Source organism: Phyllobates terribilis, unplaced genomic scaffold (assembly GCF_046119375.1).
Source record: "Phyllobates terribilis strain yellow unplaced genomic scaffold, ASM4611937v1 Scaffold_173__1_contigs__length_4020020, whole genome shotgun sequence".
Classification (NCBI taxonomy): domain Eukaryota; kingdom Metazoa; phylum Chordata; class Amphibia; order Anura; family Dendrobatidae; genus Phyllobates; species Phyllobates terribilis.
The window spans coordinates 3312538-3325982 of NW_027362933.1; the positions used below are offsets into that span (position 1 = coordinate 3312538).

Below are 13445 nucleotides of genomic sequence, written 5' to 3' on the forward strand. Positions count from 1 at the left end.
AACTAGACCATACAACACAGGAACAATATAAGAATTCTCATCTAGGGCAAAAAAAAATCATTTGTGCCCAACTCTATGGGCAATCAGTGGTGAGTGCTTCCACCTAGTGTTGGATACATGGAGCTGCACGCCTAACAGTTCAACTGCAGCTCAAGCTAAATGTATTGAGAAAGGGAAGCATTGTGGAGACAAGCAGGGGCTAAGGATTGGGGTGAAGAGGACGCCTTGGAGCCCCATGGTGACAGCCTAGAAAAGAGAGGAGGTTCATAAATACAGGGGGGCTGCTATGACTTCTGAAAGCGGGGCACTGTGGTAACTATCACTGAGGTGGGCTCACGTCTCATGACTTGTGTATGTGCGCATGTCTGCGTACTGTGTGTGTGCATGTCTGCACACTGTGTGTGTGCATGTCTGCGTACTATGTGTGCATGTCTGCGTACAGTGTGTGTGCATGTCTGCGTACTATGTGTGTGTGCGCATGTCTGCATACTGTGTGTGTGCATGTCTGCATACTGTGTGTGTGTGTGACGCGCCTCCTGGGCCGTGTACACGCGTGTGGGTTACCCGGAGCCGGGTCTCTGGGGGTTGTAGTCTCTGTGGCGGCGACCCGGTCCCGTGGCTCAGAGTGGTCAAACCAATGGCAGTCCTTTATAGGTTTTAGGTTAATTGTCCGACTACGCCACCCGTGGATTGCGGTCAGGGTGTACTGCCGCTGCGAGGCAGACCGCTGAGGCTGGTGTTGTGTGCGCAGCAGAGAATGGGATGACTCCCCACGGGAGGAGTACAGCCTCAGGGCAATGAGTGTGGATGATGGGAGTGATGGTGCACGAGCGCAACAGGAACGACTCAGAGTCTTTGCAGTGCAGTGCAGGGTCTTTACTGATGATAATAAGGCAGACCCTCCCGGGAGTACTGGCTAGCATAAGAGGCCTGGTCAGTCTGTGGGCAAGCGGGAGCTCCCGTGGCCAGGTGGAGTTGTAGGCCTCCCCGTCTGTCTGCACTCTTCCTGGCTACCTTGCTATAAGCGGGTGATAGTAGCCCACGTCCCTGAGTATACCATGTAGTGCTCACCCGTATGGCTGGTGACTTGGGGCCTTCTGTTAGCCTCTGCTCCTCGATGGCGGTGCTGGTCCCTTGCTTGTGACTGAGTCTCCGGGCTTCTATGGCCAGAGGACCTGGAATCCCCTGCCGGCTGGGTTCTGCTGTTGGACTTAGAGATCCTTACAGCCTCGGACTCCGGTGTCCGATACTTAGATTCTTCTGCCAGGGCGAGCTCTGCTCAGCTCCAGCCCCTGGTCTTCTGCTCCTGCTCCTACAGAGCTCCTAGTTGTTTCTTTCCCTGTGTCTGCTTGTTCTCTCTAATCCCGCCCCAGACCCAGTTTATAAGGGCAGATTCCTCCCCTCCCAGGACTGGGCAGGAGGTGTTGCATGCTTAAGGGCTCCTAACCAGGAAACCTCCCACTTGCTCTCAGACGTAATATTTCTATTTCTGTGGTAACCAGACTCCTGGGGTGCCACATTCCCCCCTAGTAAATTTTAGTACTCCGGGACTAAACACATTCTTAAAAACATAATACAGGGTATAACAATAACATGAAAAAGTACATTTTGTCTTGATGGTCACGGGATTTCCGTAACCGGGTGTCCATTTCACCCAAGGTGAAGTTTTTAGAACAGAGTAGGGGACCTGTCCAAAGCAAACCCCAAACGTTGGCCCTGGGCGTGGCTGCAAGACTGAGGCTAGCTACTTTGGGCCACAAGGAGGCCACGCCAGACAGGTTTTTCTCTTCCGCGGCCATCTTCGCAAGAGGTACAAGGTGCAACTATTTACAATATAGTTCCGGTTACTCAGCGTCCATAACCTGTCAGTCCAAATAAACCTGAAGGTTAACTAGAGAAACATAATTAATAAACAGGCAACAAACATAAACCATTTTCAACATTTGCAGTTTACAGGTAACTTCACATTACAGTTTAGATTCTCCAGCGAGCGGGCATCTGTCCTCTAGTGCTCCTGGTGGACCTACGTAACCCACTATCTGGTTCTGCACTACAGGGTGTAGGAGGTGTTACGGGCAGGCCTGGCAGCTTTCTGTGTACTCTTTGGCTTACTAGGGGCACGGCAGGCTCACTACTAGCAGAGGGTTGATTCTCCTGGGCTGCTGGTATGGATTCTTCTGCCTCCTGTGCCGGCTGCTCTTCTGACACTCCCTGTTCTTCTGTAGGCCCTTGAGGGGCTGGCTGGAGAAAGGTGAGGACGGGTACCACGACTGCGTTGTTGATCTGAGTCCAGGACCGGGGAAAGTCTCCGAGTACGGTACTGATCATTTCTTCCCTTTCCTCTGCGGGTTGAGGGTTCTCTTGATCTTCGTCAGGGCTTTGCAGCTGCTCGGGACACTTTTTCAGGTGGTCTCTGGAGACAATGGCTGTGGTTTCTCCTCCATCCTTACTGATTATACAAACTTTTGGATTATCATGGCTTGAGGGCAGTACTGTGTACGGGTCCTTCTCCCACTGGTCGTCCAACTTGTGGAGCCGCCTCTTTCTCTTCAAGACCTGCTCTCCAGGTACCAGGGGAACAGCGGGAGCATGCTGGTTATAAGTCTTCTCTTGCCTTTCTCTTGCTTGAGACAGACTTCGCTCGACGCTCTCCTGTACCTTCCGATACTGCTGCTGCCGTTCTGTATCCCAGTCTGCCTCTGGCGAGGTGTCCTCAGGTGTCAGGACTCCCATATCCAGATCAATAGGCAGCTTACCAGGTCTTGCTCTCATTAGGTAAGCCGGGGTACAGTTGGTGGAACCTACGGGGATGTGATTATACAAGTCCACCAGATCAGGCAGTTTTTCAGGCCACAGACTGCGTTCTTACAGGGGCAACGTTTTTAGCAAGTCTATCACCACCTGGTTCATTTTCTCACATAGTCCGTTGGTCTGAGGGTGATAGGGCATTGTTCTTATCTTCCTGCAGCCATACAGATTGCAGAACTCTTGGAAGACCTCCGCTTCGAAGGCTGGTCCTTGGTCCGTCAGCACTTGCTCCGGATACCCGTGTGGACGGCAGAAGTGCTGCTGGAAGGCTCTAGCTGTTGTTTGAGCCGTTAAGTCCTTGACAGGGACCACCACCAGGAATCGGGAGTAGTGATCTACGATGGTGAGGGCATAGACGTACCCAGATTTGCTTGGAGCCAGTTTCACATGGTCCAGGGCTACCAGTTCTAGTGGCTGCCTGGTGATGATGGGCTGCAGAGGAGTCTTCTAGCTGGCACGGTCCTTCCTTCTTAGGTTGCACGGGCCACAGTCCCTGCACCAACTCTCAATGGCTCCTCTCATGCCTACCCAGTAGAACCATCCACGCAACAAGAACTCCAGCTTCTTCCATCCGAAGTGTCCTGCTCCGTCGTGGTATGCCTCCAGAACCATAGCCGCGTCTCGTCTTGGGACCACTACCTGCCAGGTCAGCTCATGTGTTCTAGAGTTGACCATTCTCCGGCACAGCTTCTCCTTGTAAAGAAACAGTTTACTTTTCTCCTTCCACAGTTGCTTGGTCTCCTCCGGAGCGTCTGGGTCAAGACGGGCATCAGCCTGTGTCAGCATTTTCTTCATCAGACGGACTGCGGGATCACTGTCTTGTGTCTCCGCCCAGCTGTAGTGGGGTAAGGGATTGAACGTGGCAGAGCGCCTGTCCCTTACACGGTGGGAATACAGGGTAATCCCATGACGGTGGAACGCAGGGAGTTCGACCTCTTCCAGTTCTTCTGGATCTTCCCCTACGTCCGGTAAGTTTGGCATTCTGGACAGGGCATCCGCGTTGGCATTTGAGCGTCCCGCCCGGTATTTGATGGTGAATTCATAGTTGGACAGGCGGGCCATCCATCTCTGCTCCAGGGCACCAAGCCTTGCAGTGTCCAGGTGTGTCAACGGGTTGTTATCCGTGTACACGGTGAACTTGGAAGAGGCAAGGTAATGCTTGAAACGTTCGGTCACTGCCCACACCACTGCCAGGAACTCTAGCTTGAATGAGCTATAATTCTCAGGGTTTCTCTATGTGGTCCGTAGTTTTCGGCTGGCGTAAGCGATTACCCGTTCTTTCCCCAGCTGGATCTGGGACAGTACGGCTCCTAGCCCGATGTTGCTCGCGTCCGTGTGGAGGATAAAGGGCTGGGCGTAGTCAGGCTACGCCAGGATTTCATCCCCCGTGAGGGCCATCTTCAGCTGGCGGAAGGACTCCTCTTCCAGCTTTTCCCACCTGAAGGGCGGCTTCTAGTTTTTTGCCTTCCTGGATTGACCTATCAGGAGGTCCTGCATAGGAGCTGCCATTTTGGTGAAACCGGGAATGAATCTTCGGTAGTAGCCTACCAACCCGAGGAACTGCCGCACTTCCTTTATGCTGGAGGGTCTTGGCCAGTCTTTAATCACGGTGATCTTATCGGGGTCGGGAGCCACTCCGTCAGCACTCACCACGTGTCCCAGGTATTGCACCTTTGGTTTCAGCAGGTGACACTTGGAGGGTTTCACCTTTAGGCCGTAGCTTGCCAGGGCGTCAAACACTTCTGCCAGGTGTTTCAGGTGGTCCTCGTAGGTTTTGGAATGAACAATGAAATCGTCCAGGTATAACAGGACCGTCTCGAAATTCCGGTGTCCCAGACAGCATTCCATCAACCGCTGGAAGGTTCCTGGTGCGTTGCAGAGCCCGAACGGCATACAGTTGAATTCGCTGAGACCCATCGGGGTGGTGAATGCAGTCTTCTCCTTGTCTGCCTCTGCTACAGGAACCTGCCAGTACCCGCTAGTAAGATCCAAAGTGGAGAAGTTAGCAGATTTTAATGCAGCTAAAGATTCTTATATTCTAGGTAACGGGTACGCATCTTTGTGTGTGATACGGTTGACCTTTCTGTAGTCTACACACATTCTCATTGTGTTGTCCTTCTTTTTCACTAGAACTAGTGGAGCTGCCCAGGGGCTACAGCTGTCCCTGATTACCCCAGCCTCCTTCATGTCCCGCAACATCCCCTTTGCATGCTGATAGTGTGCAGGGGGTACAGGTCGGTATCTTTCCTTTATGGGTGGATGGTCTCCTGTGGGGATATGATGTTCTACCCCCTTTACTCGCCCGAAGTCTAGCGGATGTTTACTAAAGACTCTTTCGTACTCCTGAACCACCCGGTAGACTCCCTGTTTTTGGTGTGAGGGAGTGGAGTCAGTACCCAAATGCAGTTGCTGACACCAGTCCTTCATTTGTTTCTAAGAGCCGTTACCTTCCTCTGGTTGAGATGGAGGCAAGGGTTCTACGGCCTTTACAGAATTTTGGTTTATGGTGAACAATTTGGCTAGCGTGGCATACCGGGGCAGGTGTACTTCTCTCTCCCCGATATTTACGATGCAGACAGGTACCCTCACATGGCGTACATCGACCACTCCCCGTGCTGTCAAAATGGTGGGCCTACTGTCTGAGTAGACGGGCTCTACCATTGCTTGGTAGTCTCTACCTCTTAGACCAATAGCTGCCCGGCACCATATCATCATCTCACTTTTCGGGGGCATGGCAATAGGGAACGGGTCACACATTCTCACGCTACCAATCTCACCACCAGATAATTCCACCTGTTGCCATTTCATCAGTGCCCGGATCTCTTTTTGGAGGACACGCTGCTGGCTGGAACTGGCGTTCATCGCAATGTGCTGTAAAATGAGAATTATCTCTGCAAGACAATTTTCAATCACCTTAGTACCCAAGGTTATTTTAGGGTGACTCTCATGACGGTCAATGTCCACAATGATCAGTCCTTGTGCTGCTAGTTCGGCTTTACCGATCTTAATGGTCACTTCTTTGAATCCCACCTGCTTCACGGGCTGACCATTGCTGGCGATGATACTCAGGTCATCATCTGGGTAGCGGGTTATGTCCGAGTCAATCCAGTACCTTTTAAAGAGCACATAAGGGATGGTAGTTACCTGTGACCCGGTGTCTAGTAGGGCACTCATTGGAATGCCATCCAGTACCACAGGCAAGGCTGGACGTCCCCCTACATATTTATCACGCCAGTTTGAGGGGCCTGATGATCTTATGCCTGGGGGTTGGCCCTCTGCCCCAGGTTTTGCCCGTTTAAATGACAGTACCTTGCCATATGTCCGGGTTGATTGCAGCGGCAGCAGATGGGTTGTCCATCCTCGTTGTATCTGTCGCTGGGTCTTCCTCTGGACGATGGGATCCTCCTCTGTCGGTACCACGGGACGTCCTCCAGACTGGTGGCCAGCTTGATCCTTCCTGGAGGAGAGACCTGTAAAGACTGCACAGTTCGGGTTAGCGCGGCTACGCTTTTAGTTAGCTCTTGGACCTGATGGTGCAGGTCTGTAGCCGGGTTGTTGTCCAAAGCCTGCGCACCAGCTCCTACAGGCTCTGCAGACAAGGATGCCGTCTCCTGGTGATAGGTAATAGCAGGGCGCCGGTGGGTTACAGCGCTACCCGGTGCCGGTTCTCTGAGCACCCAGATGGCCCTGTCTTTGAACTTTGCAAAGTCTAAACCAGGGTTCTGCAAGGCCATTGCACGTAACTGGGTTCGGTGGGCGTTGGACAGCAGACCCTCAATGAATTGCTCAGTTAACAGTTCATCTGCATTCCGCACACTGTCAGGGTCTGCCTGTTTAATGGCTCTCAGGGCCTCTTGCAAACTCAAAGCATAGTCTCTTATACTGTCTTGGGCCCGCTGCTTGCACCTATAAAATCTCATTTTGATCTCGGCTGAGGTGCGGGTATCAAAAGTGTCCTTCAGCCGGGCTAAGATCTCCTTTACGGTCTCCTTGTCCCGGACTGACCAGGACTTTACTTCACATTGGGCTGCGCCGGTTAGCTGGCCTATCAATATGCTCACTTTCTGGCCCTCCGTCAGGGGGTATACCTTAAATAGGCTGTACAGTCTCTCTTTAAAGTTGCTTAGGGTATGCGACTCCCCTGAGTATTGGGGCAGCCAGGCCGCTCCGGGGATGTAAGGCATTGTAAATGGCATTACTGCGGCAGTGGCCGCGCTGGTGGTAGAGGGTCCCTCTGTGTCCGTCATCTTCCTCCCCCCTAGTTAAGTGTGGCCTACCTTCCGACGATCCTCTTCTGTAGATCGCGGCTCCGCTGGTGCTGCTCCGGACGAGGACCTTGCGCCGCGTCCTGGTGACGTCAGCGTCGCTCTCTCTCCCTTCCAGGACCATGCGCAGCGTCGGTGCATAGGGCGGAGCTTCAGGTCTCGCGCGCTTTCGGCGTCCACGCCCCTCTTCTTCCCGCGCGGCGTCCCGAAGATGGCACCCGTTGGCGGGAAAACGACTGCGGATGACGGGAAAACAGCTGCGGATGGCGGGAAAACGGCTGAAGATGGCGGGAAACTTCACCACGGCAGGTATGACAGTCTTTTGAAGGCGCGCAGTACCCGATGGTTGAGGGCACAAAATCCTGCCGACTACGCCAAAGTTGACGCGCCCCCTGGGCCGTGTGTACACGCGTGTGGGTTACCCGGAGCCGGGTCTCTGGGGGTTGTAGTCTCTGTGGCGGCGACCCGGTCCCGTGGCTCAGGGTGGTCAAACCAGTAGCAGTCCTTTATAAGTTTTAGGTTAATTGTCCGACTACGCCACCCGTGGATTGCGGTCAGGGTGTACCGCCGCTGCGAGGCAGACCGCTGAGGCTGGTGTTGTGTGCGCTGCAGAGAATGGGATGACTCCCCACGGGAGGAGTATAGCCTCAGGGCAATGAGTGTGGATGATGGGAGTGATGGTGCACGAGCGCAACAGGAACGACTCAGAGTCTTTGCAGTGCAGTGCATGGTCTTTACTAATGATAATAAGGCAGACCCTCCCGGGAGTACTGGCTAGCTTAAGAGGTCTGGTCAGTCTGAGCAAGCGGGAGCTCCCGTGGCCAAGTGGAGTTGTAGGCCTCCCCGTCTGTCTGCACTCTTCCTGGCTACCTTGCTATAAGCGGGTGATAGTAGCCCACGTCCCTGACTGTACCGCGTAGTGTTCACCCGTATGGCTGGTGACTTGGGGCCTTCTGTTAGCCTCCGCTCCTCGATGGCGGTGCTGGTCCCTTGCTTGTGACCGAGCCTCCGGGCTTCTATGGCCAGAGGACCTGGAATCCCCTGCCGGCTGGGTTCTGCTGTTGGACTTAGAGATCCTTACAGCCTCGGACTCCGGTGACCGGTACTTAGATTCTTCTGCCAGGGCGAGCTCTGCTCAGCTCCAGCCCCTGGCCTTAAGCTCCTGCTCCTACAGAGCTCCTAGCTGTTTCTTTCCCTGTGTCTGCTTGTTCTCTCTAATCCCGCCCCAGACCCAGTTTATAAGGGCAGATTCCTCCCCTCCCAGGACTGGGCAGGAGGTGTTGCATGCTTAAGGGCTCCTGACCAGGAAACCTCCCACTTGCTCTCAGACATAATATTTCTATTACTGTGGTAACCAGACCCCTGGGGTTCCACATGTGCATGTCTGCGTACTGTGTGTGTGCATGTCTGCATACTGTGTGTGCGCATGTCTGCATACTGTGTGTGTGCATGTCTGCGTACTGTATGTGTGCGCATGTCTGCGTACTGTCTGCGTGTGCATGTCTGCGTACTATATGTGTGTGCATGTCTGCATACTGTGTGTGTGCATGTCTGCGTACTGTATGTGTGCGCATGTCTGCGTTTTGTCTGCGTGTGCATGTCTGCGTTCTGTATGTGTGTGCATGTCTGCGTACTGTGTATGTTTGCGTACAGTGTGTGTGCATGTCTGCGTACAGTGTGTGTGCATGTCTGCGTACTATGTGTGTGTGTGCATGTCTGCGTACAGTGTGTGTGCATGTCTGCGTACTGTGTGTGTGCATGTCTGCGTACAGTGTGTGTGTGCATGTCTGCATACTGTGTGTGTGTGTGCATGTCTGCATACTGTGTGTGTGTGTGCATGTCTGCATACTGTGTGTGCATGTCTGCGTACTATGTGTGTGTGTGCGCATGTCTGCATACTGTGTGTGTGCATGTCTGCGTACTATGTGTGTGTGTGCATGTCTGCATACTGTGTGTGTGCATGTCTGCATATTGTGTGTGTGCATGTCTGCATATTTGTGTGCATGTCTGCATACTGTGTGTGCGCATGTCTGCATACTGTGTGTGCGCATGTCTGCATACTGTGTGTGCGCATGTCTGCGTACTGTATGTGTGCACATGTCTGCGTACTGTCTGCGTGTGCATGTCTGCGTACTGTATGTGTGTGCATGTCTGCGTACTGTATGTGTGTGCATGTCTGCATACTGTGTGTGTGCGTGCACATGTCTGCATACTGTGTGTGCATGCATGTCTGTTTACTGTGTGTGTGTGCATGTCTGCATACTTTTTGCGTGTGCATGACTGTGTGTATGTGCGTGTTCATGTCTGCGTACTGTGTGCGTGTGCATGTCTGCGTACTGTGTGTGCTTGTCTGCATACTGTCTATGTATATGTCTGAGTACTATGTGTGTGTGCGCATGTCTGCGTACTGTGTGTGTACACATGTCTGCGTACTGTTTGCGTGTGAATGACTGTGTGTGTGTGTGTGTGTGTGTGTGTGTGCATGTCTGCGTACTGTGTGCTTGTCTTCATACTATGTATGTATATGTCTGAGTACTATGCGTGTGTGTGCATGTCTGCGTACTGTGTGCTTGTGCATATCTGTGTTCCATGTGTGCGTGCATGTCTGCTCACTGTGTGTGCGTGCATGTCTGTGTACTGAGTGTATGTGCATTTCTGCATACTATGTGTGTGCATGTCTGCGTACTGTGTGTGGATGTGTAGCACGCCGAGGACTCGGCTGCTACAGGGGTATTGCACCTCAAACCAGAGGTGTGGTATTCCACTCCCGGGTAAGGATGGAGTGTGGGACTGAGCTCAGATAGCTGCATGCACTACACTCACCCCATTTCCGGGGGACAGAACAACGGTACTCCCACCAAATAGTTGTGCAGGTACGACAGCGTCTGTCCCTGGCTGGAGTGGGGAGGGGGGAGGAACATCCCAGTAGTGTAGGGGCAGATAGGGGAGGGGCTCTGGGCATAGAGGTAGGAGCCCATTGGGTGCTAGTCACCTGGGCTCACACATAGAGGGAGTATATATGGTGGGCACCATCTAGAGACAGGGTGAGTTCTGAGAGAGAGTTCAGCCAGGAGGGCTGACAGGGAGCTGTGGCTCCGGCTGGGCCCAGCTCCAGGGCCAGGCCTGTAGTGGAGAGAAGGAGGAAGAGAGGCCCAGAGACACAAGACAAGAGGGAACCCTGAGATCCCAGAAGTAAACCAGAAGGGTGAAGGGTTGGCAGAAAAGGGTACCGGATCCCAAGCTGGTAGAGGCTAATCATCCTTAGCCAGGAACCGGAGGTCGTGGACAAGTTTTGGCGCGACCCCTCGCCATATCCACCAGGAAGGCAGACCACGAATAGGGTCAGGGAAGCCGGGACAGGTTTCGCCACCAAAAGGCCCGAGGGAGCCGGACATAGGTGGGTCCCTGGTGAGGACGGCCAGTAGGAAGGAAGAGAGGGGATCTCAGGACCACGCTCTGGAACTGCCCGGGAGTTGGCCGAGTCCCGCACCTGGTGGACGCAGCACGGCTTGGGTGGTCACTCTTGGCCGAAGTGACCGGAGCAACACCTGTGAGTAAAAGCCTTGAAACTACACCACACGTCTCTGAGCTTCCTTGCTTCACCATCACCACCGCTGTCATCTACATCTGCTGCCCTGAGGCCATACCCCTCCCGTTGGGGGTTATACCATCTACGCTGCACAATCCTATCACCGGCCTCAGCGGTCTGCCCTGCAGCGGCGGCCTCATAGCCGCAATCAACGGGTGGCGTAGTCGAACATTTTAACATCTACTGCAAAACAGTGCCGCTCAGTTTGACTCCCTGGGCACGGACCGGGTCACCGCCACGAGACTACTACTCCCATCGGATCCGGCTCCGGGTAAGCCCTCCCTCGTGCGCGCGATGCCGCGCAATGAAGGCCCAGGGGCGCGTCAACTTTGGCGTAGTCGGCAGGATTTCGTGCCCGCAACTACCGGGTACTGCGTGCCTGAAGAAAAGTTTATATGTACCGTAAGAAGAAGTCTCCCGCCAATTCCAGAGGGTCCCCGCCATCGGACGCCATCTCGGGTCGTTTCCCGCCGTTTGCCCGCCATCTGCAGCCTTTTCCCGCCATCCACGGAGTTTCCCGCCATTAGGAGACGATTCCCGCCATCTGAGACGATTTCCCGCCCTGGCAGAGCGGACGCCATTATGGGCGTGCCAGAGGGTGGCAAGAGACCACCTCCCATCGTGGGCCTGGTCCCAGAAGAGCGCCAAAAGCGGAGACCGCCCCCACCAGCAGAGACTGCAATGATAGAGATGTCCATCAGAGCGAGGGGTCTGCCGCTGGAACTGACAATCACCAAGTGGCCCCGGGACCACCCTCAGTATGGGCGGATCAAGAACAAAAGAGAGAGGATGGGTGCAGCCTGGAGGAGTCTGGAAAGATCGCACCCGGAGATGGAGGGAGAGTCAGGCAGCACCGACCCTCTGGTCAGGAGCCTGTTGCAGGCCGCCACCCCAGAAGGCCTGGTGGAGATCCTGGCACAGCTCCCCAAAGATCGGGAGCATGCACAGACCGCGCTGGAGGGCTTGGCTCGGAAGATGGCCCGAGTGCAGCAAGAAGTGCTGGCCGAGTGGAGCAAAGAAATGGCCCTGCAGGCTGGAACCCGCCAGCAAAGGACGCCACCCGGGACGAGGAGTCTGTCTGCCTCTGAGGATGGTGCAGGAGGGACGAAGGCCGGAGACGACGCCGTGGAAGGAGCTGAAGAGATGGAAGCAGGTAAAGGGGACGTCACCACCCCAGGCCTAGTAGCCGTGAGCCTGCCCCAGCTCCCCGTCGCAGAGCCCAAAATCCCCCTTACCGTGCCCGATGCTGCACCGCCACCGCTCCAAACTAGGCCTCATTCGGCAGGAGCCGCGGCCACGCCCCCTGTGACGTCACGCGCCTCAACCCTGAGCGCGGCCAAGCAGGAAACGCCACCGGCCTGGTCGCAAGGCCGAGTACCCCCGGGCGCCGCCGTTTCCACAGTGCCCTTCACCTTCAGAGTGCCACCGGCCTGGTCGCAAGGCCTGGTGAATCCGGGCGCCGCTACCACCACCGCGCCCTCAACCTCCACAGTGCTACCCTTGGGTGAAGACCTGTTCGCACAACATACTTGCCCGGATGGGCAGTCCTTTGTGTGGCCACCAGAGTACGTCAATCCCCGACTCCGGAAGGAATGGCCCCAGTGTGAGCCCCTGATCCCGGCTCCGGCGCCCACCAAGATCACCCCACTCCCGTTGGAGGAGGCTCAGTTCGCATGGGACCCCACCGGTGAAAACCTCATGGGCTTCACCCAAGAGACCCGGGCGGCCGCAGCCCAGCGTGTGGAGTGCTGCCGACAACAACTAGAGGTCTTCAACAAAGAACGGCAAGAGAGGCGGGTCCGCGAGGAGCGGCTGCAGGTACAGAGCGCGGAGCAGAAACGCCGGACCCGGCGAAACCCCCGTGCAGCCCACGGTCCCCGCGCCACCGGGACCGTAATCAAGTTCCAACTGGAGCACGGTTGGGGCTTTATCAGGGATCACAGGACCCCCGGCGACGTCTTCGTCACCCGTAGGGATGTTGAGTCCCACCTGCCAGAGGGACACCGCGGACGTGACCTTTACCTGGGTGATGAGGTTACCTTCACCCGGCATCAGTGCGCTAAAGGACCGTACGCCCTTCACGTGCACCGGTTAACGGAGGAAGAGCTGCGGTATGAGGAAGATCAAGAGGACCCGGACGGGTCTGAAGACTACCCTCAGGAGGAGACAAGGAGAGGACACCGCTGCTGAAGGGAAGTAGCATAAACTGAAGCTGTATATAGTTACCCGTAGGGGTACTTGTCATACTGCTAATTAAAGTGTGTTCCCCGTTGGGACTAGTGTGAATTGTTCCCCGTGTGCCCCTATCCCCACAGGCTGAGGACTGTGAGCAGCCATTCCTTATCCCCACAGGCTGAGGACTGTGAGCAGCCATTCCTTATCCTCACTGGCCGAGGACTGAGAGCGGCCATATCCTGTAAATAGTTGTGCTTCCTAAGGCGCCCCCTACCGGTTTTATAGGAGAACTGTTTTTCTATCAGTGACTGTGGCACTTTACCTGGTCACAAGTTGCACGGTGGCCAGGGATCAAGAACGTTTATTATGGAAAAGTTTTATAACAAAAGTTTATACTGCTAGAATAATATATAAGACGTTACCTGTCATGTTATATTTGCTGATAATGTTTTATAATGTTTTACCTGTTAGTGTATGTTTAAAAAAAAAAAAAAAGTTTGTAAGTTTTGGTATGTTTTACTCTTTTCCAGCCCGAGGACGTGCTGTGGTTTACCAGGGGGGAATGTAGCACCCCGAGGACTCGGCTGCTACAGGGGTATTGCACCTCA

At 54.5% G+C, this 13445-nt stretch overlaps 1 protein-coding gene across 1 annotated transcript in view; it reads right to left on the bottom strand.

Moving 5' to 3' along the window:
- The window catches only part of LOC141212402 (trafficking protein particle complex subunit 4-like), a 95837-nt gene that overhangs the window by 3591 nt on the left and 78801 nt on the right, over nucleotides 1-13445 (bottom strand). The gene's annotated exons all lie outside the window — the stretch shown is intronic.